Genomic DNA, 19,152 nt, shown 5'->3' on the forward strand with positions numbered 1-19,152 from the left:
CGTGTAGCTCTCCCAGCAGGTCTACCCACCTGCACACCTCCACCACTGCAGTTGCCACCCGAGCTTACCTAGCTCCTCACCCTAACCTAACTAACTGGGGAAGGCCCTCTCCTGGCTCGGTCACCCCTTGGTGCCCTCTGGCACTGGGCTACCCGGGTCCGTCCTCCGGATCCTCGGGCCCCATCCACAACTACCGGCTCCCAGATCCCACCTGCGGCCTCACCTGGCCGACATCCTCACAGTGGTGGAGTGCCCAAACCAACTACACACACTAACAGGCTACACGCCCAGCCATTTCCACAACACTAATGCACCCATCCAAAGACCATTCTTTCACCCGCACCACAGATGCCAATATCCAACCACAATTTACCTGTACCCTCTACCTAACACTTACACTACCCGCCCCGGGTATCCATGATGGGGGTCCACTCTTCCCCCATTCACACCTTCGCACCATCCACTCCACTCCACAATTTCCACCATACTCACTCCACGACCATCCATTCCAATACTCCAGATATTCCACACTACCATTTATTCCACACAGCCACATACACCTGTTGTTGCACACCTGTGCCCTCACACCTGGTGCCACCTGCACCCTCCTTTCTTCCTGGACCATTTGGTCATCACAATACACATCATCATCACTCACTCATACACTGCTCCATTCACCTGTTCAGTTGCACACCTGTGCAATCACACCTGTTCAATTCTCACCTGTTCAATCTTCACACACACGGCATCATCTCAGCTAACTACTCCCCTCTGAAACTTGCACTTCCCCGTCGTCCCTTTAAACTATTGCGCTCCCACGTCATTATCATCCACACTAAACTACCTGCGTCCCCACTACAGGTATCAGTCACTAACTAAACTTAACGTTACCTAATGTCATCTTCGCTAGATCCCTATCAATATAACCAAACCCTCCCTGGCTCGGTTGTCATAGCCACCCCATAAACTATTGCGCATTTGCCCCCACTGGTGAGGGATGACAGAGTTGCCATCCCACCACATGGGGCGTTCCCTACTATCAATTTGGCACACCAAATTTCAGCCAATTCAAAAATTTTCCATTTACTGCCAATCCTACCCATCATCTGCCAATCATTACTGCCAATCATCAAATTTCGCCTTTTTCTAATTTTGGGTCCAAAACACTATCCTCATCACCCGTCTACTTATTACATCCTCTCGGTGCGCCAATTCCCTTCTAAAGCTCGGCTTCGTACAGCCGAGCCATGAACGCGGGTTCTTTTGTGCCAGCGGCTGGATACGTCCCGCATTCGTGGCAGGGACGGGGGCTTACCCGGGCCGAGATCCCACGCACCACCTCGGCGTGGAGCCATCCAATGTCCCGATCTCGACCTGCCGGCACGTCTCAATAGAAAGTGGTCGCCATGACGACCCTTCCTATCGGGCTGCCCGCTCCGCCTAGTGGAGCCCGGACGCGGCCGTTCCAAGCGAGGCACAGCGTGGATCGCGTACGGCGGTTCTTTCGAAACCGCCGTGGTTCGGATCCCCGCTGGTCCTCGCGGCACGCGAAGCTGCCCGAACGCACCGAGGGCCCGATTCGGCTATAAGTCGTTCTAACCTTTAACCCAGTTACCGTCGATGCTTCACCTGCATGCTTACAAGCATACGCTACCCCTTTCTTGCTCATACATGCAGCCGTTTCCATGCTCCTCGTTGTACCTTTTCTTACACACCTCGGTACACTCACTCCGCTCACTGACTTGGTCACACACCTGACCACCGAACACCTTGGCACACATTCGTCACTCGCACACCTCACCAACACACCTCTTCGCGCCCCTTTCTTGGTCACCTCCTTTGTGACAATCACAGGTGTGCTCTCACCCGCACACCCAACCACGTGCCTCACTACCAATTCCAGCATGCATTCCCACTCACGCTCTACCATTCCAGGTGTGCATCCTTCCATTCCAGGTGTACATCCTCGCTCACTTGCCACAACCAACTCACGCTCCGTGTCACTCTCACTACTCTCACCTCCACTCTCGGTCGCGCACTCACCCTTAATCTTGACAGCGCACTCTTTCCTCATGCACCTGTCCGTTACACTCCTTTCTCGCGCACACTCTTCCGCACATTTTCCCGTTACACCCTCTGTAACACTCACCACAGGCATGCATTCTCCCTTACTCTTGACAGCATGCGCTTTCCCCATGCACCCGTCCGTTACACACCTTTCTCGCGCATCCTCTTGCGCACACTTTTTCATTACTTCCTCCGTAACACTCACCACACCGCGCTTCCCTGTGCTCCCTCGCACACGCGCTTCGACCAACTCACTCTTGACGGCACACTCACTCCTCGGCGTGCACTTTTTCCTCACACACCCCATGGTCGGACATTCTCGCACACCTCTTTTTTCGCACACCAGACCTGTCGCACACTTCACCAACGGCCTTTTCACGAACACCCGGATCCAAACCAATCCCCAAGCCGACTGAAGCTTTCCTCACATCATATACATTGCCACTCACCTCCGTACCTCGTCGTCGCACCTCCTTTGCCACCTGCAAACTCTTTATTCGGTTAGTGAGCATCACATTATGAGTTGAGCACCGACCTTGTACATATTCCATTACTTCCTCCTTTATCTCCCTCTTAGTTTCCCTCCGTCTCTTCTTAATTTCACTCACCTCTTCTTCCACTTCCTCTAATTTTTGTTTAACCTCTTTTATTTCTCGGTGCGTCTCCTCAAGTTCGTCCTCTAAGGCTACCGTGACCGTTTCTATGTGCATCCTCACCTGCCGGTCCTTCGTCTCCATTATCTCTGTCACCTCGTCCACCCTCATTGTCAGTTCCTCACGTACCATCTGAAATTGCCTCTGTGTCGCTATTAAGTCATTTTTAATTTCTTTTTGTGTCACCTTTAACCCTCCTAGTACCGCAGTGTTCTTTTGAACCTGCTCCACTAGTTCTTTTTGTCCCTCCGTCAGCTGTTCCACCTCCTCCGTCAGATCTTCTATTCCCCCTTGTAACTTTGCCGTATTATTTCTCACTTCTTTCTCCATACGCTTCTCACCTCGCTTTACCTCCTCGCGTAGCCCCGAGACCTCCTCACCCACACCTCGTCGTATCTCCTCTTTCATCTCCTCCCTTTCTTTTGTAGATGTCGCCCTCATCTGTCCCAATTCATCCCTCTGAGCATCCAGTTTGGTTTCTACCCCGATTTTTACCTCCTCTATCTGCTCTCCCATTTGTTTAATTTCTCGGGCGGTTTGCTCCCCTATCTCCCGCAATTTGTCCTCCATCCTATTTTCTAACCACATTAACCCATTTTTCACCCCCTCTAACTGATTCTCCTGGGCAGCCATTCTATTTTCCACCCCCGTTAACCCATTCTTTACCTCTTTTATCCCATTGTCTAACCCCTCAAATTTCTTGTCTAATCCCTCACCGGTACCCCTCGCTTCGTCCCTCATTACCCCCATTTTTGCTTCCAATCGCTCACCCTGAGCCTCCATACTGTTTTTCAAACCTCCAATTTGGTCTCCCATTTGTCCCATAAGGGCCCTCATTTGCAGGAAGAAAAGATTCCAATCCACCAGCGGCGCTGCTACGGTCGCGGGCGGCGTGGCCATGTGCGAGGCGCCATTTTGCGCGCCCGATACTCCCTCAACCGCCTCCTCATTGCTCCCCTCCATTTGATCCTGGGTTACTCCTAACCCCTCTATCTCTCCCACCGGCATCCCGTCGCCATGACCAGCCATGGCGCGATTTCAAAATTCGGGTTTTTCTTTAACAAAAAAACCAATTTCGGCAGCTCGTAATTTTGACCAAATTTTTTTTTTTCTCTCTATTCATTTTAAAAATTTGGTTCGGGCCTCGAATCTCACTCCCAGACACCAATTGTTGCTTAATAACACAATTGGTGTTCCAAAATTTGGGCCTAACAAATTTAGTCCCAGGTCCGAATCCAACTCCTGACAACCAATTGTTACTGATCGCGGATTAAGATGTTATTTACCGAGCGGTGGTATTGCCGCGACCGTTACAGGATCCCTGACTCACCCGATTCACCCAGGACTTTGGCCGGATCGCACCGCAGCTGCTCAATGAGGGGAAAAGACTAAAACGACGAATGCAAAGAGGAAAAGGAATAAAACGAATAGACGGACAGAAGAGTAATTGGATTTATTATTTACACAAGCAAAAAGGGACAATCAAGGTTTATTTACAACACATAAGACGCAGGTGACACAGTGCAAATTTTAGCTTACCTACAGACTTAATTAAATACCCAGGGACAGAACAAACAAAACAAACTCACGTACACAAGAAGGGTGGAAAGGCAGGAGGTGGATGGCTGGAGGGAGAGGAAAGGTCCAAGGGGGTCCTGCAGCTCAACCGGCGCGTTTAGCAGCCGCCGTTCCTTTTCGGCCCTGCTCCAAACCGCCATTCAGGCCCCCTTTGGCTGTTGGGTGTTCTTGCTGCTGCGGCCTCCGCTGCGTTTCCAGGACTTGCCTGACTCGTTGGTCCACACCCTCAACTCTTTCTTGGTCCCTCACTCTTTACCACCGACTCCTCCCCACAACCAACGCAACCACTTGACCACCACCTCTACTGACTGACTCTTCACCACTCTCCACTTGATGACCGACTCTCAACCAACTCAGACCAACTCACGACTCACTTCCGTTTGCGCCTTTTATGGCGCCTCCAGCGATTCAGCCGCCGGCGTTTTGGACACGCCCATCGGGGTGCTCACCTCGGCCCTGGTTGGTCGCGCGACCCTCGGGCTCCGCCCTTGATGACGACGGGCGGGTACGCCCCTCCTCCCCTCTATGACGAGGTGGAGTCACGCCCTTCTTCTCCGACCCTGCCTCGTGGTCAATGGCGGTTATTGGAGGGGAGGTGATTGAGAATCGAGGGCTCAGCAATGACGAGAGGGGATGTAATATAGGCAATCGAGGCTCGGCAATGACGAAAGGGGATGTGATAGGAAATGGAGGTTTTTGGGGATGGGAATGAAAGGGGATCTATTCTCTTTCACTGGTGCAATGGAGTACTTAAATTAATGGGAGACACAGCCTTACCCTAGAACACAGAATAAGAGATAACTATCAACAGGGGTATTCTATTACTTGGCTGACGTGTATGCTTGTGGACTAATTATGGGATGCCCTTTCACCTTTACACAGCTCCGGAGGTAGGGGGGTGCAGAATAAACAATAATAATAATAATACAGCACACAATCAAAAAAATACAGTCCTCATCTCCGCAACAATATATATATATATATATATATATATATATATATATATATATATATATATATATATATATGTATATATATATATATATATATATATATATATGTATATATATATATATATATATATATATATATATATATATATATATATATATATATATATATATATAATATATATATATATATATATAATATATATATATATATATATATATACTTGGATTTTATCAGCATATAAATAGTGCTGTAGGTATGGATGTGTATTAGGGGTAGAAAATATGAAATAAAAATTGTACAGAAAATTTTGGCTGAATTGTTAAAAAAAAAAAAAAAAGTAATACCAGACTTCAACGTATATTGATTTTCATAAAACATGGAAATAATAAATGGGAATATTCAGCCACTATTGTGAGTTTTTTAAAAACGGAATGTATTGTGAATCTCAAACCAAGGGACAGACACGACCGCGCTGTTACGTCGTTTAAAATTCAGAAGGTGATGTTACATGTACCTGTAATATATATTTCAATAACTTGGGACACCTATATTTGCATACTGGTGTCATTGGAACCCACTAGTGGCATAGCAATAGACAAGAAACAGCTGTAGGGGAGTAACACTTCCTTGGATAGTTCCTACAACATACAAAGGATTCGAATAAGGATGAAAATGCATGTAAACTTGTAAATAAGCATGTAAACACCAACTTATACGGCCATTAAGGCCAAACAAATTGGGAGAAACCAATTGGATACGTAATTTACAGATGAGTATTTGGAAAGTAATGGAGGGAATTTATTGCTCCCTTTATGGGGAAGATATTTCCAAAGGTCTATTAAAATGTTAGTGTCACAGTTGTTAGGTGTGAAAAAGCCATTAGATGAACAATAAGATCTGTATATATATATATATATGTATATATTTTTACAAAGTATATGAAATGCTTATAAATAAAATGTCTAAGAGCTAAGGGATAAGGGAGCAAAATTCTAGGATTGTACAAAGGTTTGCAAGATCAAGATCATATATTTGGAAAAGTGGTAGTTAAAATATTTCTAGATCCGTTTATAAAATGAATTTGTTGACTTTGAAGTTCAGTGTTCAAATTTTTGTTGAACTTACATTTTGAGTTAAATTGATGATTGTCATTGGAAATAGTTTGATGGAGGCTTGGTTAAAACCCTTGGTTCCAGTGTGTTGGAGCAAATTAATTAATCATGTGATGCTGATGAGAATGGAACAAAATAAAATGTGGATTAAGATGAGGAAGATTTTTGGTAATTTGGAAAAAAAGAGATAAAACGAATGATACAGATGGGCAGTGCAGGTACGGAATAATGACATAATAGAAATGTTATGAATCATGCCAGTCTTATAAGATCAGTGAACTAATATTATTAAAGTTTGAAACCAGGAAAACTGATGTAACTTGAGGCACCTTTTTTTTTTAAATCACACAGTATTGTAGAAACTATTGATTAACCCTAAGTTAAAAAAAAGGGGGAAAAAAAAAGTGGGGAATATCTATGATAATGAATACATTATTGAAGCTAGGTATTCCAATTTTTGATTTTAACCATTATTAATGAATGATTTTAAATGCATGAGTGAAGCATTTGTGAGAAATATGAATTAATCATTTTATTCCTGTTTGGTAATGATATAAAAGGTAAGATAGTGATTACATTCCTCATTTGTTTGTATTACGAGAACCACATAATTTTAAATTGTCAATTAATGAATCAGAAGGTTAGAGATATGAGTTGGTGGAGATATCATAAATTAAACACAACTGATGTTGGACTTTATGTCTTTGTGATATATATGAAAATATAATCTGTGAATGTTTCAAAGGAAAATAGCAAACTGTTGAATATGAAGCTGTTATAAGATATACATGATTAGTTAAAACATGGTAATTTCATGTCAAGATGTACCCTACCTGATCCAGAGTGTGTTGAAAGCAGATTCAGATGTGGCTGAGTAAAGGATAAGACCAGATCATATCTCAAATGGAGTGGTAACGGCTTTGGGAAGAAGTCCGTGAAGGAAAATTTGTCGCTAAATATTGAAGTTATTCTTGGCATACACCCTCCTTCTCAAAGAATGATAAAGGCATTTTCCTTTGCAAGATTGGAAATGGATGTTCACCTTCACCAAGGGAAATATTTGCCTGGATCACATTGCAACGTATGGAAGAAAGGCGATCACTTGCTTCTGTTCAAGTGTTTGGAACATTCATCACATCAGCAATTGTGGGACAGCAACATCTTACCTGCAACTCCTACTGGATGCGGTGACTTGATGTCATTGCTCCACCAACTTCTGGGGAACCAGCATGGAGCTGTAAGTGGACGGCTCTGCTTCTTCCGCTGCAATGGGCCTCCATGATTCTGCTTGTTGCCCCTGGCATGGGCCATGGATAACTTGAACACCATTGTCCTAACATTGCTGTGGATGCATCTGTCATCTCTGTTCCACATCTTGCCGGTCAACCGACATCACATCAACACTTGCTCCACGCTCATGATGAGTGAGGAGGCAAGTCGACTACAACGGGATGAAGGCCTTGTTCAAGATCTACTATGGCTTACAGCACGAGTGTCAAGGATGCTACATGCAGAGCAGGGTCAGTTATGATTCTGCCAAGCTACCATGACAGCAGAAACCCTACGCAAAATAGTGTAGGTGCTATGAAGACATCAGAAGAAAATGTTTCATACTTGATTTTTAAACACAAGTGATCAGCCTCTTCTTCATTTCAAACAGAAGTTCAACATTTGTTCTGCAGCAAAACGCATTTTGGAAGTGTAATTGCCAAATGTTGCAGATGTTTTATATGGAATTATGCAGACATTATTATTTAGAAAATGGTGAACTGAATATTGTTGTGCATTGGTAAAAGGTGAAGCTTGTTTGCAGAGATATTTATGATGCAAATGAAATGAACTGAACTATCAACATGGAAAGAGTCGACGAACAAAGGAATGTTTTTATGATCAGATTCTTCCAGGATGACGGTGTATGCCTAAAGCCTAAGTCACACAGAGGCGGATATTTTGGCGACTACTGGCGACTGCCGGCGATCAAGATTTTTCGGCGACTACTGCCGATTTCGGGCGGTCAAATATGGTCAGGCGGCAGTATGGCGACTGCAGGCGGCCACATTGCACCTGCATTGAGACGACGCCCCGAGTGGGATGGCGACTGTTGAAGATCGACGACGACTGCATTGCGGATGCACTGCGGCAGCGTGGCGACAGCCTGGCGGCTAGATTACGACCGATGGCGGATCGCGGCGACTGCATTCGGGCCGGGTGGCGGTTTACTCCGACTTCCGCAAGACTGCAATAAGACCGCCGGCGATTGGAGATGATTCACACAACTTTTTAAATCTTTATCTCTCTATTTTACATTTCACTTTATTCATTTCAATGATGTATGACATGAAGCATAAAGATGTTTGATGTACAATAAGAAAGTTAATAAAGATGTATCATTGTAATGTAATAATCAAACTTTTCTGCAGGGAGAGAGAATGGAAATAAAGTCCAACAAATTATTTCCACTGGTCCCAAGTCCCATAAATAAAGTTTCCAAAGGACCAAAGTCCCAAAAATAAAGTTCCCAAAAGTCCCAAGTCCAAACAATAAAGCCATATCTTTGTCGGCACCACAGGACCTCACTCCACGGAGACCCTCACACCATCCTGTCTTGCCATGGAATCGTGGTATGTCGTAATGCAGTCGCCAGGCAGTCGTATCTCTGTCGCCAATGGCCGTAACTCGGCCGCCACTAGTCCTACTGCTGTCGTCGTCAGTCTCCCATAGCCGCATGGGAGACGTGGCAGTTCTTCTGTAGTCGATATGCAGCCGCAACAGTGTCGGCCCGTAGTCGGGAAGATGCCGCAGGAAGGCCGTATGGCATTCGCATCTCTGCCATGCTAGCTGGTGGGGCGATTGCGGAAGACTATGAGCGACTGGGTTGCGGCCGCTTTACGGTCTTATTATGGATACCGACGACAGCATGGCGGTTCCATCACGACAGCATGGCGGATCTTTTTTGAGGACGACTGAGCGCGCCGTTTTTAAACATTTAAAAAAATATTTGGCCCCTTTGCGGCTCTTGCCGACTGCAGCCGACCTGGGGAGGATAACCACGACTACAGAAGACCGTCCATTACAGTTTCATTACGATTGTCGGTGGGTGGTGGCGATTTTTCCAGTCGCCAGTAGTCGCCGACAAATCCGCCTATGTGTGACTTAGGCTTTAGGTATTGAAAATTGGATTACGAATTTTTTGTAATTTGAGTATTTTGCAATTGGTGTTTAGATTAATTGTTTAATATAAACAAAAAGAAAAACTGAGGGATTGTGGAATTATAAAGGACATAAGAGGCGATTTATTGCCAAAACAATTAAATTGCATTTCAATTTGAATTCCTAAAATGTGTTCTCAAAGAATGCAGTCTGAGCAAGGGAATGAATATGGAACCAATACGGCAATCGGTTATCTGTAAAATGACCTTTGTCACCTCTGTGAAAGGCCCAGAGGTAAAATGTTGACTTAGAACGGGGTTGGTATGCAGTACTCAATTAGTGAGGTTGAACAGGTCAAAAGGATTGACCTTTAACAACTTCTGAGTCACTCCATGATGACAAAAAGATACTCCTGGTGCCTGGAAGACTGCCTTTGCCAAAAATATTGACCTGAACAAGCTTTTGCGAATGACCCTGGATCTCAATGAAACAACATCAAAGGAGACAGGGCTTATTTAGGGGGATTGCACAAAGGGAGACAGAGAAAATCCTATTGCCTGTGGAGATGTGGGGTTCTGTGCTTTATGTGCTTCCTGTGCGTAGAAGTCTAAATGTTCAAGTGTGTAGAATTGGTTTTCTCTCCATACGATGTTTGAATAAATCTCAGTGGAACTTAGTTGGAGCCGTCTTGATTTTCATTTGAGAAGTCCTCGCTGAATGGCGTCGGAAGACAGCTTCTTCTTCATCATTCCACAACAGACCTCTTCACCCCAAAATTTAATCAGTTCATGTTTACATCATTATACATATCTGTACCAAGTATGAATTAGATTCCTTTAGTCATTCTCAAGTTATAGCACTATTACAGACTTTGAACTTTGACCTCTTGACCTCTTTTATAGGAAGCGAGTATTTTATGTCTATTGGGTCTTTTTGGTTGTTTTCGTCTTCAGGATCTTTAAGGGTATTTGGGGTATTTTGGGTCTTCAGGATATTTAAGGGTATTTGGGGTGTTTTGGGTCTTCAGGATCTTTAAGGGTATTTGGGGTGTTTTGGGTCTTCAGGATCTTTAAGGGTATTTGTGGTATTTTGGTCTTCAGGATCTTCAAGGGTATTTGGGGTATTTTGGGTCTTCAGGATCTTTAAGGGCATTTGGGGTATTTTGGGTCTTCAGGATCTTTAAGGGTATTTGGGGTATTTTGGGTCTCCGGGGTCTTTCGGTGTTTTTGGTCTTTGGGGTGTTTTTGGTGGTCGGGGTGTTTTTGGTGTTCGGGGTGTTTTTGGTGTTCGGGGTGTTTTTGGTGTTCGGGGTGTTTTTGGTGTTCGGGGTGTTTTTGGTGTTCGGGGTGTTTTTGGTGTTCGGGGTGTTTTTGGTGTTCGGGGTGTTTTTGGTGTTCGGGGTATTTTTGGTGTTCGGGGTGTTTTTGGTGTTCGGGTTGTTTTTGGTGTTCGGGGTGTTTTTGGTGTTCGGGGTGTTTTTGGTGTTCGGGGTGTTTTTGGTGTTCGGGGTGTTTTTGGTGTTCGGGGTGTTTTTGGTGTTCGGGGTGTTTTTGGTGTTCGGGATGTTTTTGGTGTTCGGGGTGTTTTTGGTGCTCGGGGTGTTTTTGGTGTTCGGGGTGTTTTTGGTGATCGGGGTGTTTTTGGTGTTCGGGGTGTTTTTGGTGTTCGGGGTGTTTTTGGTGTTCGGGGTGTTTTTTGTGTTCGGGGTATTTTTGGTGTTCGGGGTATTTTTGGTGTTCGGTTTTTTTTTTGGTGTTCGGGGTATTTTTGGTGTTCGGGGTATTTTTGGTGTTCAGGGTATTTTGGGTCTTTTGGGGTTTTTTGGGGTCTTTTAGGGTCTTCAGGATATTTTGGGTTTTCGGGGTCCTTTCAATATTTTTGGTCTTTTCGGAGTTCAGGCCTTTTGGGTCTTCGGGGTCTTTTCAGTCTTTGGAATCTTTTAGGTCTTCGGGGCCTTTGGGGTCTTTTCAATCTTTGGAGTCTTTTGGGTCAAATCAGTCTTTTCAGTATTTTAAGTATTCGGGGTCTTTTGGGGTCTTTTGGGTCCTCGGGGGTGGGGGGGGGGTATTTTGGGGCCTCTGGGAACTTTAGGTTAAGTATTTCAGGTTACAATTGTGGGTAGAATCAGATCAGCTGTCCAACCAATGGGTGAAGTGTGGACATACATACATACATACATACATTTGCTCCATTATATATAGATATATATAGATGTGTACCAAGTTTGAATTAGATCACTTCAGCCGTTCTCAATTTAGAAACATATTACAGACTTTGACCATTGACATATTACAGATAAGTGTACCAAATTTGTTCAGAATCCCATCACTGACCCATTGGGAGTACCTGTCAATGTGCCAAGTTTCAAATGTTTCCATTATTTGTGTTTAATCCAAAATGGCTGCCATACCACATGACCTATAATGTCACAATTATCACAAAAACATTCTGCAAAGGTTTCACTCCTACCATGAAAGTTACGTCTCAATTGGACATGTGTTTGCTGAGAAAAACAAGGTTTAGCCCATACGGACAGATGGACGGGTGAACAACACGAAAACATAATAACTCCGGCCACCTTTGGGGGCAGAGGCATAAACAAATTTCTGGAATTTACTGGCGATAAAAAATCCTCAAAATTAACCTTTCTCAAAGCTCGGAACAAGTGTGTGTCTACTCTCAGGAGCCAGGAAATAATATCTCTTGACTGTCAAGACTGAACTCAAACCTGTCTCTCTCCAACTCCTGGTGGCATCTGATCAAATCTGTTTTTGGTGTTTGTACCACTTCCATCCCCTCCCTTACCTCAAATGGCAACACATCTGACACTGCACGTGAAAAAGCTGAATGCCTCATCTCTGTGTTTTCTGAAACATAGTGTCCTAAACCCATCACTCTCTGTACCCACCTTAACCAGTCATACCCAGCTGCTGCTGGACTCTGTGTCCTTCTCTCGCGACAAGGTGGAAAGGTTTGTCAAACCTCGACTCAGATTCTGCAACTGGACCAGACGGCATCAGCCCACAGGTCCCCAAATCCTGCTCTGACAGGATATCACACCCTCTCTGTGTTCTCGTTACCCTTTCTTTTGCTTTAGATCTACCATACACTTGGAAATCAGCAAACATTACCGCTTTACACAAAAAAGGTGCAAAAACAGATCCTTGCAACTACAGACCAATCAGCCTGCTCCCAATTATCAGCAAAGTCATGGAATCCATCATTGCTTCGGATATGAAATCTTTCCTCTTCTCCAATGGCTTGATCTCTGATCATCAATTTGGTTTCAGACCAGGTCACTCTACTCTGGACATGCTGCTTCTGCTGTCTCAACAATGGATGGAGGTCCTCAATGCCAAAAAGGAAATCAGAGCTGTCTCCCTTGACATATCACGTGCCTTCGATACGGTCTGGCACCCAGCTCTGCTCACCAAACTCTCCTCCTATGGTATCCATGGAAATCTCCATGCATGGCTTGTGGACTTCCTCTCTGGTCGTAGTCAACGTGTGGCCCTGAATGGATTTCTCTCATCTCCCCTTCCCGTTCAGGCTGGAGTTCCCCAAGGCAGTGTGCTGGGCCCTGTGCTTTTTCTGGTCTTTATCAATGATCTCTCCGACTCTCTGGAAAATCCTCTGTATCTCTTTGCTGATGACTCCACTCTCTGCCGCTCCATTCCTCTTCCCTCAGATCGGCAGGAAGGGATTAATGGGGAAGATGTTAATTAATTATTTTTTTTTAAGAGGGCAGCTATCTCCAACACCTTGCACCATGGGGCAACACTAAGTTTCAAACACCCTTTAATTTTTATTAACTTTTTGCTGCATAGATTTCTGTACTTTTTGTAGTTGCTTAAAGATGTGAGATTTTGTAAATGTTTGATTGTTTTAAAGCTTTACGTTGGCACATATTGGGAGAAATGGCCTTGCAGCTCAAGCAGTGCGTTTATTTTGAAAATGCGGCTCCTCAGAGCTGTGTTTCAGATCAAGAATGATGAAACAATTTCTTTGCGATTTTGCATGTTCACATTAATTAGTCTTAAGAATAGTTAATTTCATGTCATGTTTTTGGGAATGTAAATTCAATGATTTATGTACACTGTATGTTTGTTTTGACCAAAGAACGAATTATTGTTGGTTGGTTCATGCCTGTGCTTAAGATGACAACGAGAAAAATGGTTAGACTATTATTTTTGCAATAATAGATGATCAATGAAGAATCACACACATATCATGGTCACGCACACGCACGCACACACACACACACACACACACACACACACACACACACACACACACACACACACACACACACACACAAAGCTTGTATGGGATTGATACATATTTAATTATCTCTCGACAACATGCTAAAGATGTGAATAAGAATTGTTGCTGGACTTGTGCCCATGTCATACGGCTGAAGAGACCATGCTGAAGTTATGTGGCATCTCACATGCGTTTGCTTATGCCAAGCCCCAAGAGCCATCTCATAAAATATCAATTTTTTGATGACACTCTTCGCAAACTACAGTGCAGCAAAAGCTGGTCAAGAACTGGAAGATGCTTGCAACAAACTGCTGACAGTCTTGCTGATTTAAACTGCTAAAATACCACAACATCCCATTCTCGGTTTGGTATTATTTGTTGATGTACATGGGCCTGTCGTATTCGTCCACAGTAATCACATTTACAGAGTGATTGGGCTAACAGCATCTCTGTGCTTCCGTCGAACATCACGGCCATCTACCACGCCTCCATATGGAGCCAGCATCAGCAACTGAAGTTGCTTTTCCAGTCGGCATAACCTGATGTGGTTCCTGGTGTTCCACAACGATGGTACCGCTCCACCAGCAGCATGGAAAGGACGAGTCATGGGAATGGACTGGGGTAAGACTTTATCTGTATAATCATGCATTTGCCCTCCGCAAGAAGCCTTCACAGTTCTGCTGGCTCTCTCCGGTACAAGCCATACACCGCTCTGAATACGCCAGTCGTACAAGCTTCCTCGCCGGAGCGGTTTTCAGCTCCAGCCACCTGGCCGAGACAAGGTGGTGGCAGACCTGCTTTTCAGCTCCATTGGCACCCTGTTTCTACCAGCTGTTTCGAAAGTGGGGAATATGTACTCATTCAGCGGCTTCACCAGGTGCCAGATCCTTCAGATGAGAGCATTACAACTATCTGGGTAGCCAACGACGGGTGAGATCTCAATGGAGAGGCAGCCTATGAGGTAAAGACATGTCACTACTGCCCACCCAGACGATGTCTGATGATAACAGGCCCATCAATCAATAAAAAAGGATGCATGAGAATTAAAAAAGATAAAGTTAAGTTTAACAAAAAAAAAAAAAAACTTATTTAATTGTCATTAATAATTATTTGTCATTACATGACAAGAGGAAGGAGATGTCGAAAAATTTTATCCACACGTACAGGCAGACACACACACACACACACACACACACACACACACACACACACACATACACACACAAACACACACACTGACATTGTTTTTACTCAGTAACGATGTCACAAAGGAGAAATGTATTTTAATTGGATCATTATAAAGGCACCTCCGGGACACAAAGGTGATCCCGGGGGAGGAGGCTGTTTCACAGCACCACTTGGTTGTCTGCGACATAAGGGTGAAGGTTGTGAGGAGAGCTCGGCGGGTGAAGTACCAACCGAGAATGAAGGTGTGGTGGTTGAAAGAGGTGACAGTAAGGGAGGCATTAAAAGAGAGGCTGAGTAGGGTAGAATATGATGTTGTTGAGCTTGAAAGTGGTTGGATGTCAATGAAAGCTAGTCTGTTGGGAGCCGTTGGTGAGGTATGTGGATGGACAAAAGGACCACCGAGGCACTCGGAAACATGGTGGTGGGATGATGAAGTTGGAAAGAGGATTGACGAGAAGAGAAAGAAGTTCAAGGAGTGGCAGAAGGCGAAGGGTACAGGAGCAGAAACAGCAGAGCATGAAAGTTATAAGGCAGCCAAGAAGGCTGCAAAGAAAGAGGCAGCAAAGGCGCAGGAGGCATGCAGGAAAATGTTTGGAGAACGCTTGGATTCGGAAGAGGGTCAGAGAGCAGTATCCAGGATTGCAAAGCAGATAGGGAAAGAGAGGTGTGATGTGATGGGGGTGAGTTGCTTGAAGGATGAAGTGGGACAAATCGTTGTGGACCCAGATGGAATTAAAGGAAGATGGAAAAGATATATTGAAATGCTGTTGAATACAGAGAATGAATGGGATGGCAACATAGAGAGTAACCCAGTTTTAGGACCGGCAGAGAAGATAACTGAGCAGGAAGTTGAGGAAGCGATAAAAGCAATGAAGAGTAGAAAAGCAGGAGGGCCGACGGGAGTTGTGGGAGATATGTTGAAGGCAGCAGGAAGTTGAGGTATGAAGAGAATGACAGAGATCTGTAATCTGGTGGTGAAAGAAGGTCGCATTCCAGTGGATTGGGAACTGAGTACCCTCATCCCTCTATACAAGGGGAAAGGTGACGCTCTGGAGTGTGGCTCGTACCGAGCGATAAAGTTATTGGAACATGGAATGAAGGTATTGGAAAGGGAGTTGGAGAGGAGGATAAGGAAGAAAGTGAAGATCGACGAAATGCAGTTTGGATTTATGCCAGGAAGAGGAATGACAGACGCGCTTTTCATTGTGAGGCAGTTGCAGGAGAAGTACATGGAGAAGAGGAAGAAGTTGTTTCTTGGGTTTTTTGATCTGGAGAAAGCATTCGATAGGGTTCCATGCAAAGTATTGACATGGACATTGAGGAAGCTAGGAGTGGAGAAATGGTTGATCAGAGTAGTGATGGCAATGTACAAAAGCGCGCGCACAGCTGTAAGGACGAAGGACGGGAACAGTGGTGAGTTTGAGGTGAAGGTGGGAGTGCATCAGGGGTCGGTACTAAGTCCACTACTATTTGTAGCTGTGATGGAGGTGCTGGCTCAGAACATAAAGGAGGGTTTACCGTGGGAGTTGTATGCAGATGAACTGGTGTTGATTGCGGAAAGTATGGATGGACTGACGGAAAAGATGAACAAGTGGAAGGAATGTATGGAGACAAAAGGTCTGAAGGTGAATATCGTAAAGACGAAGGTGATGGCAAATGGTAAAGCATGTGGGGAGGTGGAAAGAACTGGGAAGTGGCCCTGTGCTGTGTGCAGGAATGGCGTCGGAGTGAACTCCTTTCAATGTACAATGTGCGCTGAGTGGGTTCATCAAAAATGTAGTGGTCTGAGAGGGTCATTATCTAGTGTGGCAGCGATATTCAAATGTAAGGTGTGCAGAGAGGGAGCTGCAGATGGAGGAAATGTTGAGTTGGATCTTGAAGATGGCATGAAGCTGGAAGGTGTGAAAACATTTTGCTACCTCGGAGACATGCTGAATGGAGAAGGTGGATCAGACTCGGCAACGGTTGCTGGAGTGAGATGTGCATGGGTTTAAGTTTGGGAACTGAGTGGTGTGCTGATGAGGAGGGGAGTGTCGTTGAAGCTGAAGGGAAAGGTGCATGCTGCATGTGTGAGAAGTGTTATGATTTATGGGAGCGAGACATGGGTAATGAACGTAGAGCAGCAACGAAGGCTGGAAAGGGTGGAAATGCGAATGGTTCGATGGATGTGCGGAGTATCGTTGAGAGAGAGGAAGACAAATGATGAATTGCGAAGGATGATGGGAATAGAGACTGTGATTGATGCTGTGAAGTGGAACAGGTTGAGATGGTTTGGTCATGTGTTGAGGAAGGATGAAAGTTACTGGTTGAGAAGAGTGATGGAAATAAATGTAGAAGGAAGTAGAGGACGGGGAAGTCCGAGAAAGACTTGGCTAAAGATGGTGGAAGAAGAAATGCGGGCAAGGGGGTTAACAAGGAGAGATGCAGAAAATAGGGCAAAATGGAGAAGATTGTCATGGGGACCGCAAGGCTAACCCCTGCTCTAGCAGGGAAAATGGCCTTAAAATGCATGTTGTGTTGTGTTGTATTATAATGGTGATTCATTATTGGGGACTATTTAGTTAATAAATCCTGCTCTGAGAGTGTTGTGCCACATTTGTGCTGTTGGCGAGATGGCAGGGTGGGGTGAAGGCCTGCCAACTCCTCACTTGGAGTGCTTGCAGCAGATGTCTCGAGCACAGCGGCCTCTGTGCTCGATTTATAAATGCAAACACCTTTGTGCCCACATCTCACAAGTGTTACATCGTAAATGCTAAAGTTAAACGAAATAGTGTACTGAAGGAGCTGGGGCTCCCACGTCGATCGGAAGAATGGACGCGACAAAAAGCTGGAATTCATCCGAGTTGCTTTAATCAAACCAAACACTCAGGCACTCTGAAAAGCCCGTTTATCGGGCAGCAATATATATACATATTATCCCGGAGCGTTTGCCCAGGAAAGGCGAGAGGGTGCGTGGCCCAGCGTCCTGGCTGCGGCCTGGCAAGTTGAGGGCGAGCCTGCCCGGGCGTGCCGACCGAGGCCTGGCAAGTTGAGCGCGGGCCTGCCCGGGCGTCCTGGATGAGCCCGGCATGGTGATCGCTCCGCGTCCTTGATAGGTGCAAGGCGATTGTGAAAACCCAGCGGTAGCCGCTACAGTACCATATTAAATGTTTTTGAATTTGAATTATAATGTTGGAAAATTAGTCATTGTATTTTGGTTCATAAAATGGTCTGGTATATGGTCGACCTCTGACTCACCCTCGGTACGCGTCGACGGAGCAATGAGAAGACAAACGAGACAAGCACAGATACATTCAAAGTACACCGCCCCATGCCAAATAATTAAATATGCTGCAGCGCGGCATTGCCGGGGTGCCTCCGGCGCCCGGCAATACCACAGTGCAGCTCATTGAGGCTGCATTGGGAGGGAGAGGTGTACACTAATTGATTGATTAATTGTATAATTAAAATCAATAAAAGATTATCACAAAATATTTTCATAATCAATTGGCTAATCGCATAACTAAACCACTAGTGCTTCATCCGAAGATGTATCTTTTAGAAATTTAATTAAATAAGTCATTTATAAAAAATTAAATAATTAATTGATTACTCAATAAATAATTAATCGATTAATCAATAAATAATTAATAGATGAAATGATTAATCAATAAATCAAAAATATCCTTGATAGCCACATCACTTGGTCACTCATGTCCAAATATTAGCTTCCCAGCTCAAAAAGTGCCTGAGATATTGGCCAAATGAGAAAGAAAATAAATAAATGATTAATAATGAAAATAAATAAATAATAATCATAAAAAAATTAAATTATTAATCAATTTGGTCAGAGAACACATAAACTACCACTATTTCATCAGAATCTGTAACTTTAAAAAAAAAAAATTTGGTCATTAAACGTTTAATCAAATAATTAATCGATTAATTGATTAATTAATAAATCAAAAATATCCTTTGCAGACAAATCACCTGGTCATTGGCATGTCCAAATATCAGCTTCCTAACTCAAAAGGTGCCTGAGTTAATGGTCAGAAGAGAAAGGAAATTTGATTAATTAAATAAGTACTTAATTAATCGCTAATAACTAAATAACTCCTCAATTTATTGATTAATCCCAAAATAAAATACCGTTTTTGATAAAGGACTTGCTCACTATTGTGCCGAAATTTCAGCTTCCTAGCTCAAAG

This window comes from Myxine glutinosa, chromosome 1, assembly GCF_964187855.1.
Source record: "Myxine glutinosa chromosome 1, kmMyxGlut1.1, whole genome shotgun sequence".
Classification (NCBI taxonomy): domain Eukaryota; kingdom Metazoa; phylum Chordata; class Myxini; order Myxiniformes; family Myxinidae; genus Myxine; species Myxine glutinosa.